The sequence below is a fragment of the Orycteropus afer genome, unplaced genomic scaffold, assembly GCF_000298275.1.
Source record: "Orycteropus afer afer isolate SDZICR_OR568_19922 unplaced genomic scaffold, OryAfe1.0 scaffold00230, whole genome shotgun sequence".
In the NCBI taxonomy this organism is placed as follows: domain Eukaryota; kingdom Metazoa; phylum Chordata; class Mammalia; order Tubulidentata; family Orycteropodidae; genus Orycteropus; species Orycteropus afer.
Window position 1 is genome coordinate 1,567,689 of NW_006921817.1, and position 14,848 is coordinate 1,582,536.

The 14,848-nt window shown below is 38.9% G+C and overlaps 1 pseudogene; it reads left to right on the forward strand.

Annotated features, from left to right (window-relative positions):
* Positions 1-12,563: 12,563 nt before the first annotated feature.
* Positions 12,564-13,474, forward strand: LOC103203799 (annotated as a pseudogene).
* The last annotated feature ends 1,374 nt before the right edge of the window (positions 13,475-14,848 follow it).

Sequence of the window (14,848 nt, forward strand, 5' to 3'; positions counted from 1 at the left end):
TTTTCTTTGCTCTCGGCCATGTTTCACCTGACATCAGCAATGATGTTCCTCATTCCACATCCTCTTCTGAATCCAGCTTAAATTTCTGGAAGTTCTCAGTCAATACACTGCTGCAGCCACATGTGTTGTTAGTAGTCAGAAAAATATAAGTTATACAGATAATGAGGAGCCATGATTTTTATCCATCAGATTTATAAAAATTAAAATATCCAGTGTTGGTTGGAATGTGGTAAAATGCTCTTTCACACACTGCTTCTATCAATGTGAATTGCTAAGACATTTTGGAAAAGAAATCTGGCAATATCTACTAACATTTAAAATACACTCATTGGCCCAGAAATCCCAGTGGAAAATCAAAGGGTGGGAACATGAGGCTATCTGTGCCAGGATGTTTATTGAAACATATGTGTAGTTACTAAAAAAACTATACAACTGAAAACAACCTACATGTCTATAAAGAGAGAATAGCTGAATAAATTAGGATATCCCCTCCTCGGGTTTCTGAGGCGATATCACTATGGAAGTAGATTGCCCAACCTTCCGTCTGGGGAGTGGCTGGTGGTTTTGTTAGCAGTCAAATGCCTTAGGCACTATGCCTATAAAATATTAAATATTAAGCATCTATTAAAGTGGCTATTAAAAGCAATAAGCTATATCTACATATATGAATAGGGAAGGCTGTTTATATATATGGTCAGATAAAAAAAAGTAGCAGAGAGACATATTCTACTTTTATATAAACATAACCCTGTGTTTGAGTGTATGATATGCTTTTTTGTATATGTGTATATGAGCATCTGGTAAGGAAGAATACCCACCAAAGTGCTAACTTAAGACAAGATGGGATTGCAAAAAGGTAGAAGGATATGGGCAAGATGATTAATGCTTTATTTATATGCTTCATTATTTGACTTCTTAATTATATACTATTCTTATATTAAAAAAAAAAACCCTAATATATAAATTAAATTAAATCTAAAATGAAAATCCAGTATGTAATTTTATATCAAAACTGAAAATGTAGGCAGGTCCTTAGTTCTATCTGAAGAATAGATCAGAGCCTTTTTTTTTTTTTTTTTTTGAGGTTACGTTGTACGTTGTGGATAACACTGCAAAGAATAGGAATTCCAGAGCACTCACTTGTGCTTATAAGGAAGATATACATAGGCCAGGAGACTGTCATTTTAACAGAGCAAGGGGATACTGCATGTTTCAAAATCAAGAAGAGTGTGTGTCAGAGTTGTATCCTTTCATCATACTTATTCAATCTGTATGCTGATGAGAAGCTGGACTATATGAAGAAGAACATGGCATCAGGATGGGAGGAAGACTTAATAACAATCTACCAGATGACACAACCTTGCTTGCTTTAAGTGAAGATGACTTGAAGCCCTTACTGATAAAGATTATAGACTAAAGTCTATAGTATGGATTACACCTCAGTGTAAAGAAAACAAAAGTCCTCACAACTGGACTAATAAGCAACATCACCATAGATGGAGAAAAGATTGAAGTTGTGAAAGATCTCATTTTACTTGGATCCACAATCAACACCTATGGAAGCAGTAGTCAAGAAATCAGATGTCATATTGCACCAGGCAAATCTGCTACAGAAGACCTCTTTCAAGTGTTAAAGAGCAAAGATGTCACTTTGAAGACTTAGATGTGCCTATCGCAAGCCATGGTATTTTCATTTGCCTCATATGCATGTGAAAGCTGGACAATGAATAAGGAAGACTGAAAAAGGATTGATGCCTTTGAATTGTGATGTTGGCGAAGAATACTGAAAATACCAGAAGAACAAACAAATCTGTTCTGGAAGAAGTGTAGCCTGAATGCTCCTTGGAAGTGAGAACAGCAAGATCTTGTCTCACCTACTTTGGTCATGTTATCAGAAAGGACCATTCCCTGGAGAAGGCTATTATGCTTGGTAAAGTGGAGGGTCAGCAAAAACAGGGGAAGATCCTCAACAAGATGCATGAACACAGTGGCTGCAATGACGCACTCAAGTGTAGCAAAGATTGTGGAGATGGCACAGGACCAGGCAGTGTTTCATTCTGTTGTACATAACATCGCTATAAGTTGGAGCCAACTTGATGGCATCTAATAACAAGAGCAACAACAGTCTTTGACCTTCATCAGTAAGTGCTTTAAGTCGTCTTCATTTTTAGCAAACAAGCAAGAATGTGTCATCTGCATATCACAGGTTGTTCAAGAGTCTTCCTCCAGTCCTGATGCTTCATTCTTCTTCATATAGTCCAACTTCTCAGATTATTTGTTCCTCCTACATATTGGATAAGTAAAGTAAAAGGTTATAATCTTGCCACAATACCTTTTCTGATTGTAAACCACACAGTATCCCCTTTTCTACTCAAATATATATAATATTTGAATATATATTAGTATCCTCTTTTAACATTATCTAAAGTAGGTTTTAGTATTCATACGTTACTAGAAGAAGGTTTCTAATCTGTTACCAAGAAAAAGAATTTCCAATAAAATTTAGTGTTTTAATATAGAGAAGTTTCCAATTACATTACTAAGTGCTATCATAAAATACAGGGTCACTTTTAAAAAAAACTTTCATCAATTCACTGTAAAAAAAAGAAAAACATTGTCTAATTGATTCTGACTCATGGGGACCTCATGTGTTACAGAGTAGAACTGCTTCATAGGGTTCCCTTGGTTCTAATCTTTTCAGAAGCAGATTGCCAGGCCTTTCTTACATGGCACCATTGGGTGATTTCAAACCACCAAATCTCCAGTTGGAAAGCCTAAGCTGCTTGTGCCACCGAATGGCATTTCATAAGGAAAGACAGATCTATAAACAGAAAACAAATTGAACCTTGGTAACATCTTTGAATGGAAATTTTAAAAGTTGCCATCTGCATATGCCCTCTAGAGCCAGGAAAGGGAAGGAGCAGGAGCAGCCTCGAGGACCTCAGGAGTGGCAGGATATCCAGGTAAAAAGGGGTGGGAGGCAAGGCTAGGTTCCAAGACCCCTAGAGCCAGGAAAGGGAGGGAGCAGTAGCAGCTTCAGGTACCTCAGGAGAACAGGATATGCAGGTAAAAGGGGCGGAAAGCAAGGCAGGCCCCAAGCCCCCTAGAGCCAGGAAGAGGAGGGAGTGGCTGGGGACCACAGAGTGGCAGGTTCCAGGTAGGAATTAGGTAAGTGGAAAGCACAGAGGTTTCCAACAGCTAAGGGAGACAAATTTGTCTGTCAGTTTGTCATCCTATAAGGCTTGTACATTGCTGTGAAGCTTGAGGCTGTGTCACTGTTTCAGATGCAAGCAGTGTTGCACAGGGTGCACACGTTTCAATACAACTTACAGACTAAAACAGACTAGGAAGGAGGAGGCCATCCATTTCTCAAAAATTGGCCAGGGAAAACCTTATGAATAGCAGAGAAACACTGTCTGATACATTACTGGGCAACTTTATGAATAGCTTGGAAACATTGTCCAACACAGTACAGGAAGATGAGCCTCTTGGGTCGGAAGGCACTCAAAATAGGAATGGGTAAGAGCTGCCTCATCAGAGTAGAACCAATCTTGAATGATATGGATAAAGTAAGTCTTTCAGGACCTCCATGTGCTGATGTGGCATGACTCAAATTGAGGAGAAAGAGCAGCAAAGATCCATTAATAATCAGAACATGGAATGTACGAAGTATGAATCTAGGAAAATTGGAACTGTCAAAATGAAATGGAACACATAAAGATTGGTATCCTAGGCATTAGTGAGCTGAAATGGACCACTTTTGGCCATCTTCAATCAGACAACCATATGATCCACTATGCCAGGAATGACAAACTGAGGAGGAATGGCATGGCATTCATCATCACAAAGGATGTTTCAAGATCTGTCTTGAGGTACAATGCTGTCAGTGATAGGATAATATCCATACGTCTACAAGGAAGACCAGTTAATACTACTACCATTCAAATTTACGCACCAACGACCAAAGCCAAAGATGAGGAAATTGAAGATTTTTATCAACTTCTACAGTCTGAAATTGACCAAACATGCAATCAAGATGTGTTGCTTATCACCAGTGATTGGAATGCAAAAACTGGAAACAAAGAAGAATCACCGGTAGTTGTAAAATAACTGGTAATTGGAAAATATGGCCTTGGTGATAGGAATAACATTGGATATTGCATGACACAATTTTGTAATTCAACAACTTATTATTGCAAGTATCTTTCTCAACAACACAAATGGCAGCTATACACATGGACTTTGCCAGATAGAGTGCACAGGAATCAGATTGACTACTTCTGTGGCAAGAGGTGATGGAAAAACTCATTATCTTCAGCCAAAACCAGGCCAGGACATGATTATGGAACAGACCATCAACTGCTCATATGAAAGTTCAACTTGACATTGAAGACAATTAAAACAAGTTCATGAGAGCCAAAATATGACCCTGAATATATCCCTTCTGAATTTAGAAACTATCTAAAGAATAGATTTGATGCATTGAACATCAATGACTGAAAACCAGAAGAATTGTGGATGACATCAAGAGCATCATCCATGAAGAAAGCAAGAGGTCATTAAAAATACAAGAAAGAAAGAAAAGACCAAAATGGATGTCAGAAGAGACTCTGAAACTTGCCCTTGAGTGAAGAATACCTAAAGAAAATGGAGGAAATGACAAGATAAAACAGCTGAACAGAAGAGCAGCTCAAGCAGACAAAGCCAATTACTATAATGAAATGTGCAAAGATCTGGAGTTAGAAAACCAAAAGGAAAGAACAAGCTCAAAATTTCTCAAGCTGAAAGAACTGAGGAAAAAGTTGAAGCCTTGAGTTGCAATATTGAAAGATTCTATGGTCAAAATATTGAATGATGCAGGAAGCCTCAAAAGAAGATGGAAGGAATACACAGAGTCACTGTACCAAAAAGAACTGGTCGATCATCACCCATTTCAGGAGGTGGCATATGTTCAAGAATCAGTGGTATTGAAGGAAGAAGTCAAAGCTGCACTGAAAGAATTGACGAAGAACAAGGCTCCAGGAATTGCTGAACTACTCTTTGAGATGTTTCAACAAACAGATGCCCCTCTGGAAGCACTTACTTGGTTATGCCAAGAGATTTGGAAGACAGCTATCTGGCCAACTGACTGGAAGAGATCCAGATTTGTACCCATTCTATTTGTACCCATTCTGTGGGAAAGGTGATCCAAACAATATCGTTAAGTAAAATCTTACTGAAGATAATTTAAAAAATGGTTGCAGCAGTATATTGACAGAGAACTTCCAGAAATACAAGCTGGTTTCAGAAGAGGATGTGGAACAAGGGATATCATCGCTGATGTCAGATGGATCTTGGCTGAAAGCAAAGAATACCAGAAAGATGTTTACTTGTGTTTTATTGACTATGCAAAATATTTGATTGTGTGGATCATAACAAACTGTGGATAGCATTGAGAAGAATGGGAATTCCATAACACTTAATTGTACTCATAAACAACCTATTCATAGATCAGGAGGCTGTTGTTGAAACAGAAAAAGGGAATACTGCATGGTTTATAATCAAGAAAAGAGTGTGTCAGGCTTGTGTCCTTTTACCATACTTATTGAATCTGTATGCTGAGCAAATAATCTGAGAAACTGGACTATATGAAGAAGAATGTGGCATCAGAATTGGAGGAAGAATCAATAACAACATGTGATACATTGATGACACAACTTTGCTTGCTGAAAGTGAGGATAACTTGAAGTACTTACTGATGAAGATTAAAGACTACAGTCTGCAGTATTGATTACATCTGAATATAAAGGAAACAAAAATCCTCACAACTTGACCTACAAGCAGCATTACAATAAATGGAGAAAAGATTGAAATTGCCAAAGACTTCACATTGCTTCATTCTACAATCGACGCAATGGAAGTAGCAGCCAGGACATCAGAGGAGGCACAACACTGGGAAAATCACTGCAAAGGACCTCTTTCAAGTGCTGAAAAGCAAAGATATCTCCATGAGAACTAAGATGCGCCCGACACAAGCCATGGTATTTTTAATTGCCTCATATGCATGTGAGAGCTGGACATTGAGTATGGAGGACCAAAGAAGGGTTGATGCTTTTGAGCTGAGGTGTTGGCAAAGAATGCTGAAAAGTGCCATGGACTGCTGAAAGAACTAACAGGTCTGTTCCGGAAGAAGTGCAGCCAAAATGCTCCTTGGAGGTGAGAATGGCCAGACTTCATCTCACATACTTTGGTCATGTTGTCAGAAGGGACCATTCTCTAGAGAAAGATGTCATGCTTGGTAAAGTGGAGGGTGGATGAAAGAGGGGAAGGCCCTCAACTAGATGGATTGACACAGTGGCAACAGCGATGGGCTCAAGTATAGCAAGAATCATGGAGCTGGCTCAGGACTAGGCAGTGTTTTGTTCTGCTGTGCATAGGGTCTCTATGAGTCAGAGATGACTTGATGACACCTAACAACAACGACAATCTGTATATGTTATACTGCGATGAAGAGAGTTAAGAGATAAAAGAAAAAAGAATAACATTAACACTAAAAGTGAAGCTTTATTTGGTCAATTTATATCCTTTGTACAGACTGAGAAAGAGAAATCACTGCTTCTGACTAGCTACCAAGCCAGGTGGGTGAGATTCCATGATGAGATTCAAATCCCTTCATATGACAAGAGGAAAATAAAACAAAAAACTGATGAACCAGTAGGACACCTCTTGGGTAGGCAGTAGATCACTATTGCATTTTATATCCCAGGACAACACTGTAAAAGTATGAGTATGACTTTATCATTGCATCTTCTCTACCCTTCCTGTCCCCTACTTTTTCTGCATTACTTGCACCACCTAGTCCTATTTAGTCTTCTATTTCAACTAGCAGTCAAGAAGGCTAGAAATTTCCTGTGATCCATAACTCACGCACACATTTCAATAATGACTTTCAAAAATCAAAAGGCCATTTACTATGACTATCTTTATCACCAACAAAGTAAACAATGAGATTTAGGGCATCAGAAATCAGTGTGAGAAGGGTTTGAGGACAGGGTCCATCACCCATAACTTCAATCACAGCTTAGAAAGAAAGAATTACATTTAATGCAGTTTTCAAAGGACTAGGGCCAGATAAGGCCACATATTTGAAACTACTACAAACTATTTGCAGTAAAAGTAGAAACAATCAGATTGTGCATGTGGAGAGAGAGAGAAAAGTATTACAGAATGGGAGTGACTAAAGAAGAATTATGAAATCTTCCCTCAGAAGTACCCCTACTGCCTACCATTCAGTTCCTGATAGGAGGCTGTTTTATTAGATGAAGTATGAGGTACTGGCAGAGATGATCTTGACTTATACAATGTTGGACACTATTTTTAGCCACTCATTCTTTTCTTTTGGTATGATTCAGCCTATTTGTTTTGAGCTTTTGGCTTCACATAAGGAAGCAGATGTTTAAACTTCTGTTCCTTGAGCTAGTAATCTATATAATTAACAGTTTGGAAAGAATACTGGGAGATACAACCAAGTTCTTGGATAAAATTGTATCTGTGCGTGGGAAATTTATTTCCTTCCGATTACTTTAAATTTACTCTTAAGCGTCTACAGCATTTGTTTAGCATTTAAGCTTTGGCAACAAAGCTTCACTTGAAAATAAAAAATTGCAGAAATTCTTGAATAATTTCTTTCAAATTAATCTTTTATTTTTAGTTACATATTTGCAACTAGTTAATTTTTATTATCTAATTCCAAGTTGTTAAATGTATACGTCAGACTAAAGCTAGGTTATAGCTCGACTCTGTTACATAAATGAGTAAATCCTGAAATTTCAGTGGCTTAATACAATAATAGTTTCACACAAGTTCTGGTAGATCGGTTGGTTCACCTCTATTTTGAAGCTATGCCATCTGGAATAAGGGGCCTCTAAGGAGCTCTGGTAGCATAGTGCCTAAGGCACTTGACTGCTAACCAGAAGGCTGGCGGTTCAAACTCACCAGCCACTCCTCGCAAGGAAGGTTGGGCAATCCTACTTCCGTAGTGATACCACCTCGGAAACCCATGTGTGTGATGGCACACAACAATGACAAGGTCGACATTCAGGGGATGAGATGGTGGAAGTGCATGTGATCTTCTATGGACTAGCATTGAAAGTGATTTACTTCACTTCTCCCCAGATTCTATTAGCCAAACCCACAGCCTAACCTAACTGCAAGGGAAGCTGGGGGATGTAGAAAAGGAGACAGATAATTCTTAACCATTATCAGCTTCTGTATTAGGTAGATGTTGTTTTGTGAGTTACCTTCTAGTTGATTCTGACTCATGGTAACCCCATGTGTAAAGAGTAGAACTGTACTCCACAGAGTTTTCAAGACTGTGAACTTTAGGAAGCAGATTGCAAGGCCTGTCTAATGAGGCACCTCTGACTGGGTTTGAACCACTAATCTTTAAGTTAGTAGTTGAGCACTTAACTGCTTGCACCACCCAGGGACTCCTACATTAGGCAGAAGTGTTTAAAATAAATCCACAAGATAGAAAATCAAAGGAGAAAGCACACATTTTGTAGTATGCCTTTTCTATTTGATTTGACTTTCATACTATATCTCAGACGGCACTATGTATACTGAGGATACCAATTCTTAGAACATGTGAAACATTCATAATTGGGGACTAGTGTGGAGCCCTGGTGACATAGTGGTAAAACATTTGGCTGCTAACTAGAAGGTGAGTGGTTCAAACCCACCAGCCACTCTGCAAGAGGAAGATGAGGCAATCTACTTCTATAAAGGTTTATAGTCTTGGAAATCCAATGGGTGTCTATGAGCCAAAATTGACTCAAGGACAGTAGTGGGTAGTGTGGCACAGGCAGTGGGGATGGATTCAATTCAGAATTAAGTGAAAGTTGCAAGGATCCTTGTGAATAGAAAGACACTTCACCAACAAATACATGAAGAAATGCTCATGACCATTAGCCACTGTTGTGGTTATTATGTGGCGTTGAATCAGTTCCAACTCACAGCAACCCTATGAACAACAAAAAAAAAAAACACTTGCCTGGTCCTGCACCAACCTCACAATGATTGCCATGCTTGAGCCCACAGTCTCTGCCACTGTATCATTCCATCTCATTGAGGGTCTTCCCCTTTTTTCAATGACCCTCTAGTTTACCAGGAATGATATCTTTCTCCAGGGATTAGTCCCTTCTGACAACATGACCCAAGTACAAGAGATGAAGTTTGGCTATTCTCACTTCTAAGGAGCATTCCAACTATACTTCCACTGAGACAGATTTGTTTGTTCTTCTAGTAGTCAATGGTACAGTCAATATTCTTCACCAACTCCACATCTCAAATGCACAAATTCTTATGCAGTCTTATTTATTCATTGCCCAGCTCTTACATTCATATGAAGCTATTGAAAATACCATGGCTTGGGTCAGGCATACTTTAGTCTACAAAGTGACATCTTTGATATTTAACACTTTAAAGAGGTCTTTTGTAGCAGATTTGCCTGTCATCTGAGTTCTTGACTGCTGCTTCCATGGGTGTTGACTGTGGGTCCAAGTAAAATGAAATCTTTGACAACTTCAATCTTTTCTCCATTTATTATGACATTTCTTACTGATCCATTTGTGAGGGTTTTTGTTTTCTTTATGTTGAGGTGCAATCCCCACTGAAGGCTGTAGTTTATGATCTTCATCAGTAAGTGCTTCAGGCCTTCTTCACTTTCAGCAAGCAAGTTTGTTTGTTTCTTCTGCATATCACAGGTTGTTAATGATTCATCCACCAATGTTGATGCAACGTTTTTCTTCATATAGTCCAGGTTCTCACAATTAATTACTCAGAATACAGATTGAAAAGGTATGGTGAAAGGATACAACCTGGACACCCACCTTTTCTGATTTTAAAACATGCATTATCCCTTTGTTCTGTTCAAACAACTGCCTCTTGGTCTGTGTACAGATTCCTCATGGGCACAATTAAGGGTTCTAGAATTCCATTCTTTGCAGTGTTATCAATAATTTGTTATGATCTACATAGTCGAATGGCTTTGCATAGTCAATAAAATACAGATAAACATATTTCTGTTATTCTTTTCTTTCAGCCAAGGTCCATCTGACATCAACAATGATATCCCTCATTTTACATCCTCTTCTGAATCTGACTTGAATATTTTGGCAGTTCTCTGTTTAAGTACTGCTGCAAATCGTTTTGAATTATCTTCAGCAAAATTTTTTTTTCATGTGATATTAACCATTAGAGCAATGCAAATCAAAACAACAATGAGATATCATCTCATTCTAGCAATGATAGCAAAGCTTAACAAGACAAAAAACAACAAATACTAGCAAGGGTGTAGACAGATTGGAGCACTCATATGCTGCTGATGGGACTGTAAAATGGTGCAATCACTGTGGAAAATTGGATGATGCTTCATTAGAAATTTGGAAATAGAAATACCATTTGATACAGCAATCCCACTTCCAGACATATATCCTAAAGGAGTGAGAACTAGGACATGCTGTGGTAGCATAATGCCTAAGGCATTTGACTGCTAACCAGAAGGCTGGTAGTTCAAACCCACCAACCACTCCTCAGAAGGAAGATTGGGCAATCTACTTCTGTAAAGATATTTCCTCAGAAACCCAAGTTGGGGTCACTATGAGTTGCAATTAACTTGACAGTAGTGAGTTTCATTTGCTTTTGTTCATCATATCATTATTTATAATAGCAAAGAGACAGTAACAAGCTAAATGCCTATCCATGGATGAATGGATAAACATGCTACAGCACCTACACACAATGGAATACTACACAATATTAAAGAATAATGAACAATCCACAAAACACCTTATAAGGTGGATGAACTTGGAGGATATTATACTGAGTGAAATAAGTCAATCACAAAAGGACAAATATTGTATGAGTCCACTATTACAAAAAGTCAAAGAAAGGCTTACACATGGAAAGAAACACTTTTAATGTTACCAGGGATGGAAGGGGAGGGGAGACATGTTTAATTTTGGGTAAAGAGAAAGGCAATATTGAAAAAGTAGGTGATCAGCACAATATCACTAAGGAAAAGGAAAGCACAGAGAAGTGCACAAGAGTTAACAGACAACAAATGTAAGCACTATTACATACATAATCCTGCAATATCAGTAATAACAAACATTAATCTATGATTGGATACATAGGTAGACAGGCAAGATGATCAGGTGTGGGTAGGTGAACAGGTATATACCCACAACCATATATAGGCTTGCAAGACAATATTTCTACATATATATTTGTATGTGTTGTGAAAATATCAGTTCATAGTGACTCCCATTGTGCTTCCAATGTGGTAAATCTTTCATGGAAGTAGATTGCCCCATCTTCCTTCTGCAGAGCAGCTGATGGGTTTCAACCACCAACCTTCTGGTTAGCAGTCAAATGTCTTAGGCACTGTGCCACCGAGCTCCTTATATAGTAGAGATAACAGAGGGCAAAGTTATGAAAACTCCTTAGCCAAAATCAAATACCTTGAAGGAATGAATGAGTCACTGGCCCTGCAGGTTTAGGACCATAGTCAAAGGAGACATTAAGGTCAGTTGGCATGGCATAGTCCACAAAGACAATGTTCTACATCCTACATTGGTGAATAGTTCCTGGGGTCTTAAAACTTGCGAGCAGCCATCTAAGGTGCAACTATTGGACTCTCCTTGTCCATAGCAAAGAATGAAGAAAATCAGAGATCCAAGTAAACAACTAGTCAAAAGGACTAGTAGACCATGTGAACCTCATCCTCCATGACGCTGAGACCAGAAGAACTAGACAGTGCCAGACTACCATTGCAAATCACTCTGAAAGGGATCACAGTAAGAGATTCAAGATAAAGTGGGAGAAAAATGTGGAGCAAAACACAAAATAATTTTTTTTTTTTAATAGGCTTACTCTTCTGATAGAGACTGGTGGTATTCCTGGTGGCCTTTAGTCACCCTTCAGGGCTGGAACTGTACTGACCACATGGCTCAACTTTCAGCCAAACAATAGACAGGCCTCTGAGGTGAAAAATAATAGCAGAGAGGTATGCACTTCTTGGAACAATCAACCATAAGAGATCAAGAGGGCAGCATTTGCCCAGGGATAAAGCTCAGAAGGCAGGAACAGATAGGAAAGAAGGACAAAGGAAAATGGTAACCACAGGGAGGGAGTGGGAAGAATGCTGTTACATTGCAGGGATTCCAATCAATGTCACAAAACAAAATGTGTATGAATTATTGAATGGAAAAATAGTTTGTTCTGTAAAGTTTCACCTAAATAACAATAAAAAAACTAAAAAAAAATCAAAATAAAAAATTACCCACCCTCTTCATAGCATTAAGTAGATTAGTATTTGATTGAATAACCAGGGGCCAGGAATCTTAGAAATCTATCTTAGAATTCCTTCTACTGTAGTAAGGACTCTTTTTTTTTTCTTCCTCATGGAATCGCTTTTAATATTGTACAAATAATATTTCACAGCAGTTCAGTTTAGTAAAAACTAGATTGATGTTGTAGGGGAACACACTGGAGAGAGAGCTGGAGGCCAGAGTCATTGACTCATGGAAATCAGACAAAAGGAAATTGTGGGCTTTTGCGTGCTACCCAGAGAAGATTCCTTACAGAATTTTCTTAGTTTCCTGTCATACTTTAAAGGGGAAACTTTCACAGTGCCTGGAGCTTTTAATGTCTTACAGATGAAGAAGGAAGATGTCCTCAAATTCCTTGCAGCAGGAACCCACTTAGTTGGCACCAACCTTGACTTCCAAATGGAACAGTATCTACAAAAGGAAAAGTGATGACATCCACAACATAAACCTGAAGAGAACCTGAGAGAAGCTTCTGTTGGCAGCCTGGACCATTGTTGCCAATCTAAACCCAGCTGATGTTAGTGTTAGATCCTCCAGGAATACCAGCCAGCAGGCTGTGCTGAAGTTTGCTACTGCACCGGAGCCACTCCAACTGCTGAGTGCTTCACTCCTGGAACCTTCACTAACCAGATCCCGGCAGCCTCCTGGGAGCCAAGGCTTCTGGTGGTTACTGATCCCAGGGCTGACCACAAGCCTCTCTCAGAGGTATCATATGTTAACCTGCCCATCATGGCTCTGTGTAACACAGATTCTCCTCTGTACTATGTAGACATTGCCATCCCATGCAACTAAAAGGGAGCTCACTCAGAGGATCTGATGTGGTGGATGCTGACTTAGGAAGTTCTACACATGTGTGGCACCATCTCCCAGGAGCATTTGTAAGAGGTTGTCCCTGATCTATACTTCTATAGAGATCTGAAAGAGATTGAAAAGGAAGACCAGGCTTCTGCTGAAAAGGCTGTGAGCAAGGAAAATTTTCAGTATGAATGGACTCTTCTGTTTCTGAATCTACTGCTGCTCAGTTTGAGGTTGCAGATTGGTCTGAGGGTGTACAGGTGCTCTCTGGGCCTACTCAACAGTTCCCTACTGAAGACCACAACTGAAGACTGGTCTGCACCCCTACTGCTCAGGTCACTGAGTGGATAGGAACAACCACTGAGTGGTCTTAAGCTATTCTTCCACAATTTCTTAGAAAACAGAACAAAGTTCATGGAAAATAAACATCACTTTCTTTTCTTTTCTTTCTTTCTTCTTTGGAGAGTTTATTGTAGTTATCAGAACAATAAAATGAGCATATAAACTAAAAATATTTAGAAATAGAATCAATATGACTTGATGAGCAAATAGATTAAGCAGGAAATGGAAACATTTGAGATTTTTAGTCCAATGAACTGAGTCAATTGTGATAGTATCAAACATCAAAGAAATTCAGTTCAAGAAGTGGGTTTGGCAAGGAAGATATAATGAGTTAGGTTTTCAATATGTTGAATTTGAAGTCAGCAATAGAGATGAGTGGAGAAAAGTTTGACATTCCAGAGAAATATAGGGGCTGAGGATGTTCATTTCAGGATTACCACAATGGATAAGATTCCCTAAGGCGGGTGAATAAAAGGAGAATGGAAAAGAACTGGGTATGGAGTGAATAACAGAAGTTCATTGAAATGCAGCAATGTCAAATGCATGAAATCATTTTCTTATTATGGCAGAAGAATTCTACTGTCAAATTTATCTTAATATTAGGAAAGATTTTATAGAATATCCTATGATATCCTTGCAGATAGATGAAAGTATCATAGAGACATTCAGAACTTCATAAATACCTGTATTCAAATATTGATGATTAATGATAGGTGTCAAAGGTTTAGAGGAGATGCTAGGCTCTTCTGCTATGAGTGGGGTCATATGATTGTTGTTGTTGTTGTTGTTGTTATTTGCCATCGAGTCGGCCCCGAAGGAAGTTTGGTCATTCCTACTTCCGTAGTGATACTGCCTCGAAAACCCAAGGAGGGGTCGCTATGAGGGGGTCATATGATAGGTTTAAATAAATTATATATGCTGTTGTTAGGTGCCATGGAGTCGGCTCTACTCATGACAATCCTGTATATAGCAGAACCAAACACTACCTGGTCCTGCGCCAATCTCACAATCCTTGCTATATACATGAGCCCATTCTTGCAGTCACTGTGTCAATCCATCTTGTTGAGGGCCAGGCCCTTTTTTGCTGACCCGCCATTTTACCAAGCATGATATCCTTTTCCAGGGAATGGTCCCTTCTGACAATATGACCAATGTAGGTGAGACAAAGTCTGGCCAATCTCGTTTCCGAGGAGCATTCCTGCTACATTTCTTCTAGTACAGATTTGTTCATTCTTCCAGCAGTCCATGGTACCTTCAGCATTCTTCACAAACACCACGACTCAAAAGCTTCAAGTCTTTCTTTTGTCTTCCTTATTCATTGCCCAGCTTTCACATGCACG